Source organism: Corvus hawaiiensis, chromosome 19, assembly GCF_020740725.1.
Source record: "Corvus hawaiiensis isolate bCorHaw1 chromosome 19, bCorHaw1.pri.cur, whole genome shotgun sequence".
Lineage (NCBI taxonomy): Eukaryota > Metazoa > Chordata > Aves > Passeriformes > Corvidae > Corvus > Corvus hawaiiensis.
The window spans coordinates 8,440,141-8,448,610 of NC_063231.1; positions in this window are offsets into that span (position 1 = coordinate 8,440,141).

Below are 8,470 nucleotides of genomic sequence, written 5' to 3' on the forward strand. Positions count from 1 at the left end.
ACCCTTCCCCTGCCGGTGCAGTGGGGGGCTGTGGAGAGAGGGTGGGCGGTCCCTGCCCCGGTGTCCCCTCACAGCATCCCATCGCCTCTCCCTGCAGCAGCTCCCTGTCCTGCGGAGCCAGCCCAGAGCAGCGATCGGGGCTGTAAATCCCAGCCCGGGGAGCTCGTGGTGCTTGCTCTGCTCTTATCTGAGGCTTTATTAGCAAACCGTGAAAGTAGCTTTTCCCTCCTGATCCTCCGCTTATCAGCGGCTGGATAAAATGGCAAATCGCATCCCTGATGTGGACAGTCTGGGCAGGAGAAACCCATTTATTTCCCCTAACGGGTTTATCAGTAGATCAAGGAGCTGCTGAAGATGTAAGCACCGCGGTTATTTCCCCAGGTGATGGATCTTGCTGCCACACAGCCGCCGGGAGCCGGGGCCGCCTGACAGGGATGGCTGATGGACCCGTGCTCGGCACTGCTGCCTCGTGTATTTCAAGGTCTTGCTTTAATTGAGTCCTGTCTCCCTGATGCCAGGTTTTTTTCCTACTTTTTTCCTTCTTTTTTAATATTATTTTTCCCCCTTTAGGATGACTGTCCCAAAATAAACGAGTGCATTTAATCTCCCGTCCCCTTCCCTCATCTCTCCCTCCCTGTGGCAAATCCAGAGCTGCAAAGAAAGTGAACAAACTGAAAATCTGTCCTCAGACTTACTGGGTGAAAAGAGCAGCAAAATCTTCTGCCTTTTTTTCCTTTCTCTTTCTTTTTTCATTCTTTATTTTATTTCGCAGAAGGGATTTGGATTGGGGTCAAAACCCCTTTTCAGAGCTGTGGGGCTGAGCACTGCTGTCTTTATCAGCTCCAGCAGTGGTGCCCAGTGACACTCATTGCGGCTCGTTAGTGGAAAGCCATTAAAACTCGGGATCGATATTTTCTCGGGAGAGATAAGGCCCGTTCAATATCATTCCCCGAGGCAAGCAGAGAAATACCAAGAGCCATCCCCAGACCAGAGCAGAAGTGCTGAGGGAGCAGCTTCTCCTGCCATCGCCTGAGGAGGGCACAGGATGGGACATCCCCCAGCCCAGGGGGTGTGGGAGCTGAGCCAGGACCCACCCTCAGCATCCCTCTGGAAAGGGGGGAAAAGTAAAATTGGGGAGGATGGGGAGAGAGGGGAATGTGTTGGAGGGATTTGGTGGCTCTGTGGGGTTTGGCCTCCAGCCAGGGCCCCTTGGCACAGGTGCCACGGCTGCCTGCAAAGGGCATCAGGAGGACAAAACCAGATGAATGAAGTGCCCATTCCCAACTGCTGCTGGCTTTGGAATGCCAGAGGAAAGGGGCTGGTGGGTGCTCAGCCCATCTCCTCTCTGTCTCTCAGAGGGCTCCCACCACCTTTCACCCTCTGGAACGCAGGTCCCAGTAGAGACCAGTTAGAAACAGGAGAGAAGTTTCTTTTAGTGTTAGAGCGAGCTGCCAGAGGTATCAGCTTCTCTCTAAATATAAACCAGAAAACAGGAAATAACGATCTGTCCTAATTTAGTGCCTTTCATCTGAGGATTCAAAGCATCTGACAGCATCACTAAGAAATAAGGGAAGACTTCGCAACCTGCATGGAAATGCAGCCACTCCAGAGCTTTGTGTGCAGCTTTTTGCCAAATGATGCATTGCAACCCCTCACTCTCCAGCCCCGATTCCTTCCCAAATTCCCCCAGTTTGCTGTCACAGGGACTGGGACCTGGAAAGTCAGCCTGGGAATGGGTGGTGTTCTTGCAGTTTGACACCGTGCACAGCTGGCTCAGCGCCACCGAGCGTGGAGGAGTGTTTATTTAATGAATTAATTGAATTAATTAATTTTCAGGAGAGTGATGAGGAAAATAACAGGGAGCTCCAGCAGCTCTCCAGCTGCCTGGCTGTGCGCAGCAGTGGGAGCAGGGCATGATCCCTACATGGAATGGGGAGCACAGTGGGCCTGGACGGTGCTGGGAGAGATGGGAATCATGGAATGGCTTGGGTTGGAAGGGACCTTTAAAGCTCATCTCATTCCAGCCCCCTGCCATGGGCAGGGACACCTTCCACTGTCCCAGGTTGCTCCAAGCCCCATCCAGCCTGGCCTTGGGCACTTTCAGGGATGGGGCAACCACAGCTTCTCTGGGAACCCTGTGCCAGGGCCTCACCACCCTCACCATAAATAATTTCTTCCTTATATCCAGTCTGAAATGACCCTGGTTTAGTTTAAAACCATCACCCCTTGTCTTACCACAACAGCCCCTGCTAAAAAGTCTGTCCCCATCTTTCTTATCAGCTCCCTTCAGGCACTGGAAAGGGCTCTGAGCTCTCCCTGGAGCCTTCTCCTCTTCAGGTGAACACCTCCAGCTCTCCCAGCCTGGTTCCAGAGCAGAGGGGCTCCAGCCCTTGGAGCATCTCCGTGGCCTCCTCTGGACCCACTGGAACCACCCATGTCCTTCTCCTGCAGAAGCTGTGGGTGGGGAGATCCTGTCTGTACCCGTCCAGTAACCCTTTCCTCAGGGAAAGGCACCCCCGGCTGCTGCACAGAGCCTGGGCACTGGCACTGCTGCTTCTCCCTTTCCTGGCACTCCCAATCCTATCCTTTTGCTGCCCACTGAGCCCCTGGGTGTGGTTTGCCCCATGTCCTTCGCTCTCACCAAGACTGGCACGCCAGGATCTCCTTGCATGGTTCGCCTTGGAAACAAAGGAGGATGTTCCACCAGGTTTACCTGCAAGGTACCTCAGCCACCAGACCCTCGGTGCATCAGCAAGAAGGATGTGCCTTGGCTGCTGCTGTCCCCAGGCTCTTGTGACATTCCTGTCCCTCTGCAAAGGCTCACTCATGTTTGGCTTTGAGCTCCCTGTCCCCACCCTTTGCCATCTCTGCATTGGGTCAGACGGTGGCAGTGGCTGGGCGCTAAAGTGGAGCCCGTCTGGCTGTCACCAGCAGTGGCACCACAGTCTCTGTGTCACCACACAGCAGTGCCTGTCCCCTGCCCTTCCAGCTGTGCCCAGGTGTGGCCAGGCTGGCACTGGCCTTAGGACCAAGAAGTTCATAAAAGAAAAGTGGGAGGCAACAGATTTCCACACTTAATTAACTCACCAGACTAATCCCAATTAGGAGCTGTAATTGGGGTCGCAATGGTTAATCATCTTTCCCCCCAAGCCACAACTGTGCTGTCTGTCTTAACTGCATTTTAAAGGGGAGGATGTGCAGTGACATGTCTGTGACACCAGAGCTGTGTACGAGTTTGAAAACAAACCAGTGGGAGGCACCAAGTCAGAACAACAATTTAATGGGGAAATTAAAGAAAAGGGAAAAAACTAAAAGAAAACACTGGTTCAAACCGACAGAGTCGAGATACAACCTGAGTCCTTGTTAGGTAGGGTGGTGGTAGCAGTCCTCTGAAGCGGTGATCCTGTAGAAAAAGGGTCTGCTCTTCCTCAGAGGGCCCATTGGTGACTGTGTAGCTCCTGTCCTCTGGAAATCCAGTGGAAAGGGTTCTCTCTGGTGTTCAGAATCTCAGATTCTATCCAGGATGGGATGCTTGGTTCCTCCCTCTGGGTGGAGCATCTCACAATGGGGTAATGAGTCATGAGGCCAAGTGTTGATTAGGCTCATTAACAGAAGATGGTCCGGAGGGAGTTATCTCTGAGTCATGCGGCAGGACAATGATGGACTATTAACAGCAAGATAGTCTGGGGGGAGGAGGCAAGGAAACACTGCCCCACCTGATTTCAACAGCTCATGAGGATGGTAATGGAATACACTGCAACCCAGGACAAGCTGCCACCCGGGCATCCCCTGGGGAGAGGGGGTTGGGTCTGGGCCCCTCGACCTGCTGCTCCCCAGGCTGGGGCACAGGTGAGGGGACACCACGGTGACCCAGCGACCCCCCTGACTGAATTGCATCGTCACCACTTTCCCAAGGACTCTGTGAATTCAGCTGCTCGTGCTCCTGTTTGAGCAGGTTCCTACCAGCAAACCAAAGTGCAGGGACATTTCCTGGACTTCCCCACTGCTGCTTTATGCTGCAAAGAGCCTGACCGAAAACATCTGCTTGTCCTTCTTTTTCTGGGCACCTTAACCAAGCAGTTCCAGGTGGGCCTCAGCAGGGATATGGAGCAGCCCTTTCCTCCTGCTTCGCTCTGGATCACAACTCTGGACCCCTTGGATCCCAGGGGCAGCTGAGGATTGGCTCCAAACCCTCCTTGCTCCACTCCTGCTCTCTTAAAGCCCAGCCAGCAAAACCCCTAAACCTATTCCCTGCACCCCTCTCCTGCTCATGAAGCTCCTGCAGGAGCATCCCAGCACACCTTGGCTGTTACCTTGGGGAATTTCCTTCCAGGGCCCTGGGATATATAATTCCCACACCTGCCTGGATCCTCCCTGGGCACTGGGAAAGATGCTGCCAGTGCCCTATTGAAAACTGGCCAGGAGGCTGAAAGGTGAACTCCTGCAGAGGCTTCTCCCCAAAGGCTGGCTTCCCAGATGGGAATCTTGGATGCCCGGTGTCCTGGATGCATCAAAGCAGTCAGACAAAGCTCCATTAAATATCCCAGAAAGGACAAATTCACTGACAAAATCACACTGCCAATATTCAGCAGCACAGAAAAATGCACGATTATGCTCCTTACATTCGGCTCAGCTTTATCCAAAGCTGCAGGGAACCTGTGCACCACAGATCCCGGGGTTATCTTCCTAGGAAGGCTGTTCTGCTGCAGAGGAAGGGTGATTCTCCTCCTTCTCCTCTTCCTCCTCCTCCTCCTCCAGCCACCCTGGTACAGGCAGAGCCTTCTCACCTGCCCACCCCCAGCTCCTTTATCGCCCACCAGGGGCTCAGCCGGTTTTGTAGCTGCTATTTTGGCTGCGTGTTTTTGTTGTAAGTGTTGTTGAACAGGAAAAATAAAAACTCGAGGCCCCTGGTGGTATTTTTAGTCCCGTATCGGTGACTCGCTCAAAAGCCTCAGCAGGACTGTAAAATAAAATTAATCTGCATCTGCCGTGCGTCACTTTTACAAAGCTTGTCTCCTTCTGCTACCACGGGGATGGTTTGCAGCCCTCAGCTTGGGAGAGCGCCAAGTACCTGCCAGGCAGCCCCAGCACAGCAGACAGCAGTGGGAAACCAGCAGGGATGGGGGTGAGGGGTGGGCAGAGGGAGGGAAATGGGATTCTCATGGAGTTTGCAGGAAGGTTGTGCCTCATCCGACTGCTCGACAGGCTCCGTGCAGGTGGAGTGAGCGGCACTGGTTGTACTGGTTTGCTTGCAGGGCTGAGGTGCTGGGGGAAACTGGGGGAGCTGCTGGGGGAACCCCTGGCAGTGCCCCACCACCCTGGGTGGGGAGCGAGAAGAGTTATTGCCGTGGAGACTGATGAGAGAGTTGGAAACTGACTGCCATGGAAACCAGTCTGGGAGTTCATGGGGGCATCCTGCCAGTCCCTGGGTGGGGGGGATGGTGATCCATGTGGCATGGGATGGCTGAGACAGTTGGGTGCTCCAGAGCAGGGCTGAGCCCCACTGCATTCCCCACACGGGTTAACAGGGGCCAAACTGGAGTAACAAGTCCCCAAACTGGGGAACAGAGCAGCCCAAACTGGAGTAAAGTGGTAGGGAAAGAGCTGCTGGATATTTCTGGGCTCTCAGCCGGACCTGTGAACTGCACAGGAGCACTGAGGCAGCCGAGGGTGGAATTGCAGCACGAGGCATCTCCCAAGAGGAGTTACACGAAGAGCAGGACTGGGATGAGGGTCGGCAGGAGAGGCAGGAGGGATGGGGGATGCTCTTGGCTTGGCAGCACTGAGGTGATGGGAGCAGCACTGAACTGCTCTTCCTCCCCACCCAGAACCAGTGAAGCATCTCCTGTTTGGGCTCTGTGTTTGTTTTGTTTCCTGAAATAGGACTTTGCGAAAACAGGAGAGGCCACGTCACCCCCGGCCTCAGCCTCTCCTTTTCAAGAGGGAGGTGTCCTCAGCAGGGACCGAGGTGGCTTTTGTCACCCTTCCCACAGGCCATGCTCCCTGTGCCATGCACTTTCCAACACTCCAGGATGCCTCTGGCCCTTCCAGCTCTGCTCCTGGCACAGCCCTGGCTGGCACACGTGGGGTGGTGGGGTCTGAGGGTCACCTGCCCAACACCCCCAGCACAGGAGAAGCAGCTCTGTGTCCCCTTCCCACTTTTCCCCACATCAGCAGCACCTCCCTGCCAGCAGCTGGCAGAGGGATCCTCCACGTGCAGGTGTTGAGCAGCTCCCCAGGGCTGGTGATTCTCCAGCCTGCCCACTCCCCTGTTCCATGGGCATGGAAACACTCACTGGCATTTCCAGCCCTTTATTTTCTGCTGTGCCCCTGCCTCATCAGACACAGCTCTGGCCGTGTCCCCCTGCTCTGGGGTGGGGGAACTGCCCCCCATCAGGGCATCCTCCCACCCCAGACATGCCCTGCAGGGCCAGCAGATGCTCTGGCTGTAAATCCCAAGAATATCTCCACGTGGGATGGGATGAATTGATGGCAAAGGGATGGGAGCTCATGAGACTTAGGGGAGGAGAGGAGGTTTCCTCACAGCTGGGTACTGAAAGCACCTTTCTGTCCTTGTTCCCTATTCCCGGGGGTCTGGACACAGTATTCTGGGGCCAGCCTGGCTCCAGGGAGCCCATTCCATGGTGCAGGGAGGGTGGGAGCACCTGGAGCCTATAAAGTGTTTTTGGAGGTGAGATTTGGGCTGTGCTGCTGCAGGTGGGGAGCTCTGGGGTGTCCCTGGCTGCAGGGGTGTTGGGGGGCCTGAGGCTCCTCTGTGAGTTGATATCCCCACCCCTGTGCTCTGTGGGGAGGGTCGAGGGGTGTTCACAGCAACAGGGGTGATGGTTTGGGGGCTCTCAGGGGTCCCCTCCTCAGGGAGGCAGCCTGGGCTGGGCAGGGCTTGTGGCTCAGACCCCCAGTTTGAGGGGAACATTGAGGGGCTGTGGCCCCCCAGTGCTGGGCTGGTACCCAAGAGCTCAGCTTGCCCTTGCTGGGGCTGAACACAGCTCTCATGTTCACTGTAACCTCAGGATGCCCTTTAATTTTTAATGCTTCAATAAAACAGTAATTACAAACACTGGAATTGGTGTTTTTTAAGCAGAAAGTATTAACGTCCCAGGGTTTAATTATTCAACAGAAATTAAAGAAAGTGGGGCTGGATCCTGCTGGCTGTCTTGGCTTTTCCTGTTCCCCATCTGCTTTGCAGGGAGGAGGGCTGGGGGCAGGATGGAGCCCATCTCTGCTGTGCCAGGGCTCCCCAGTGCCTTAAAAATCCAGGGCAGAGGTGTGGGGGGGCACCAGTGGGCTTGGCTGGACTGGGCCAGGGTGAGGAGAGCTCTGGGGGGCAGAAGGAATTCTCCCCTAAATGTCTCCTTCTCTCTTCCCTGCAGGATTTCCAGCCAAGGCAGTGCAGGATCCCGGCTCTCTGGGAGGTCAGTGGCTGCTGGGATCTGAGTTGATGCCACTGGGTCTGTGCATTAACCACAGTGGGCATCCCGGGGCAGGTGGCACCTCAGAAGGTGGCATCGCTCTGTGGTTGCCCCTTGTGACCCCCATCCAGCGCCTGCACCCATCTCCTGACCAGGAGGGGACTCTGGAGCTCCCAGTCCTTGTTTTCTGCAGCCTGGGTTTTGCTCTGAGTTCCCTGGGAAGGTTTCAGGCTTACTTTTAATTACTCTGCTCCAGCACGGTGTAGTTTAGAGCAGCTGTGCTGGGGAATGGTCTGTGGAGACCAGGAGAGCTCCCAGGGCTGCTGAAATGCAGCAAAACAGCTGGAGCCTGGCACAGCTTGTGGGTTTGGGCTGGCTGATTTTGGACCCCCATCCTGCCTGGGGTAGCAGTAGGGTTGGGAAAGGCTCGATGGAGGAAGGCAAGGGATGGGGAAATAGGGATAAAATACTCCCTGTGAGGAGTGGTGGGGATTTGGGGGGCCCTTGTGCTGGGATGGCACCTGGTGGGGTTTTCCAGTTCCTCGCACCCACATCTCAGACCTCAGCCCTTTCCCCACATCCACAAAGCCCCTTTGCCATATAAGGCACCTTTTGCATTGTCCCATCCTAAGCCATGTGATGGACTTTAGGAGCTGGTGTTGGATGATGACTCAGGGAATCATGTCTGCTGGAAAAGCAGGTTGTAAATATTAATGGTTAACAGTAGTAACTTCTCTGGGAAGCAAACCTGCCTGCAGTGAGATGGGGAGAAGACAGTGAGGGCTCCTCGTGAGATGGAAATGGCTCTGTCAGGGCTGGGGATGAGTTGAAGGGAGTGGGGTGGGGATGATGGCTCTGCTGATGAGGTGCCGGGGATGGGGAAGGAACGGGGGCTCATTTGCAAGGGAAATGAAACTATCACCTGCTCTGTTTGCTGTCCTCACAGCGCAGAGCCTGATGTGCTGTGCGGGGAGGGGGCTGGAGGGGGTGGCCCTGGCAGCACCGTGGGGTGGGGGCCCTCTCTGCAGGAGCAGGGCCTC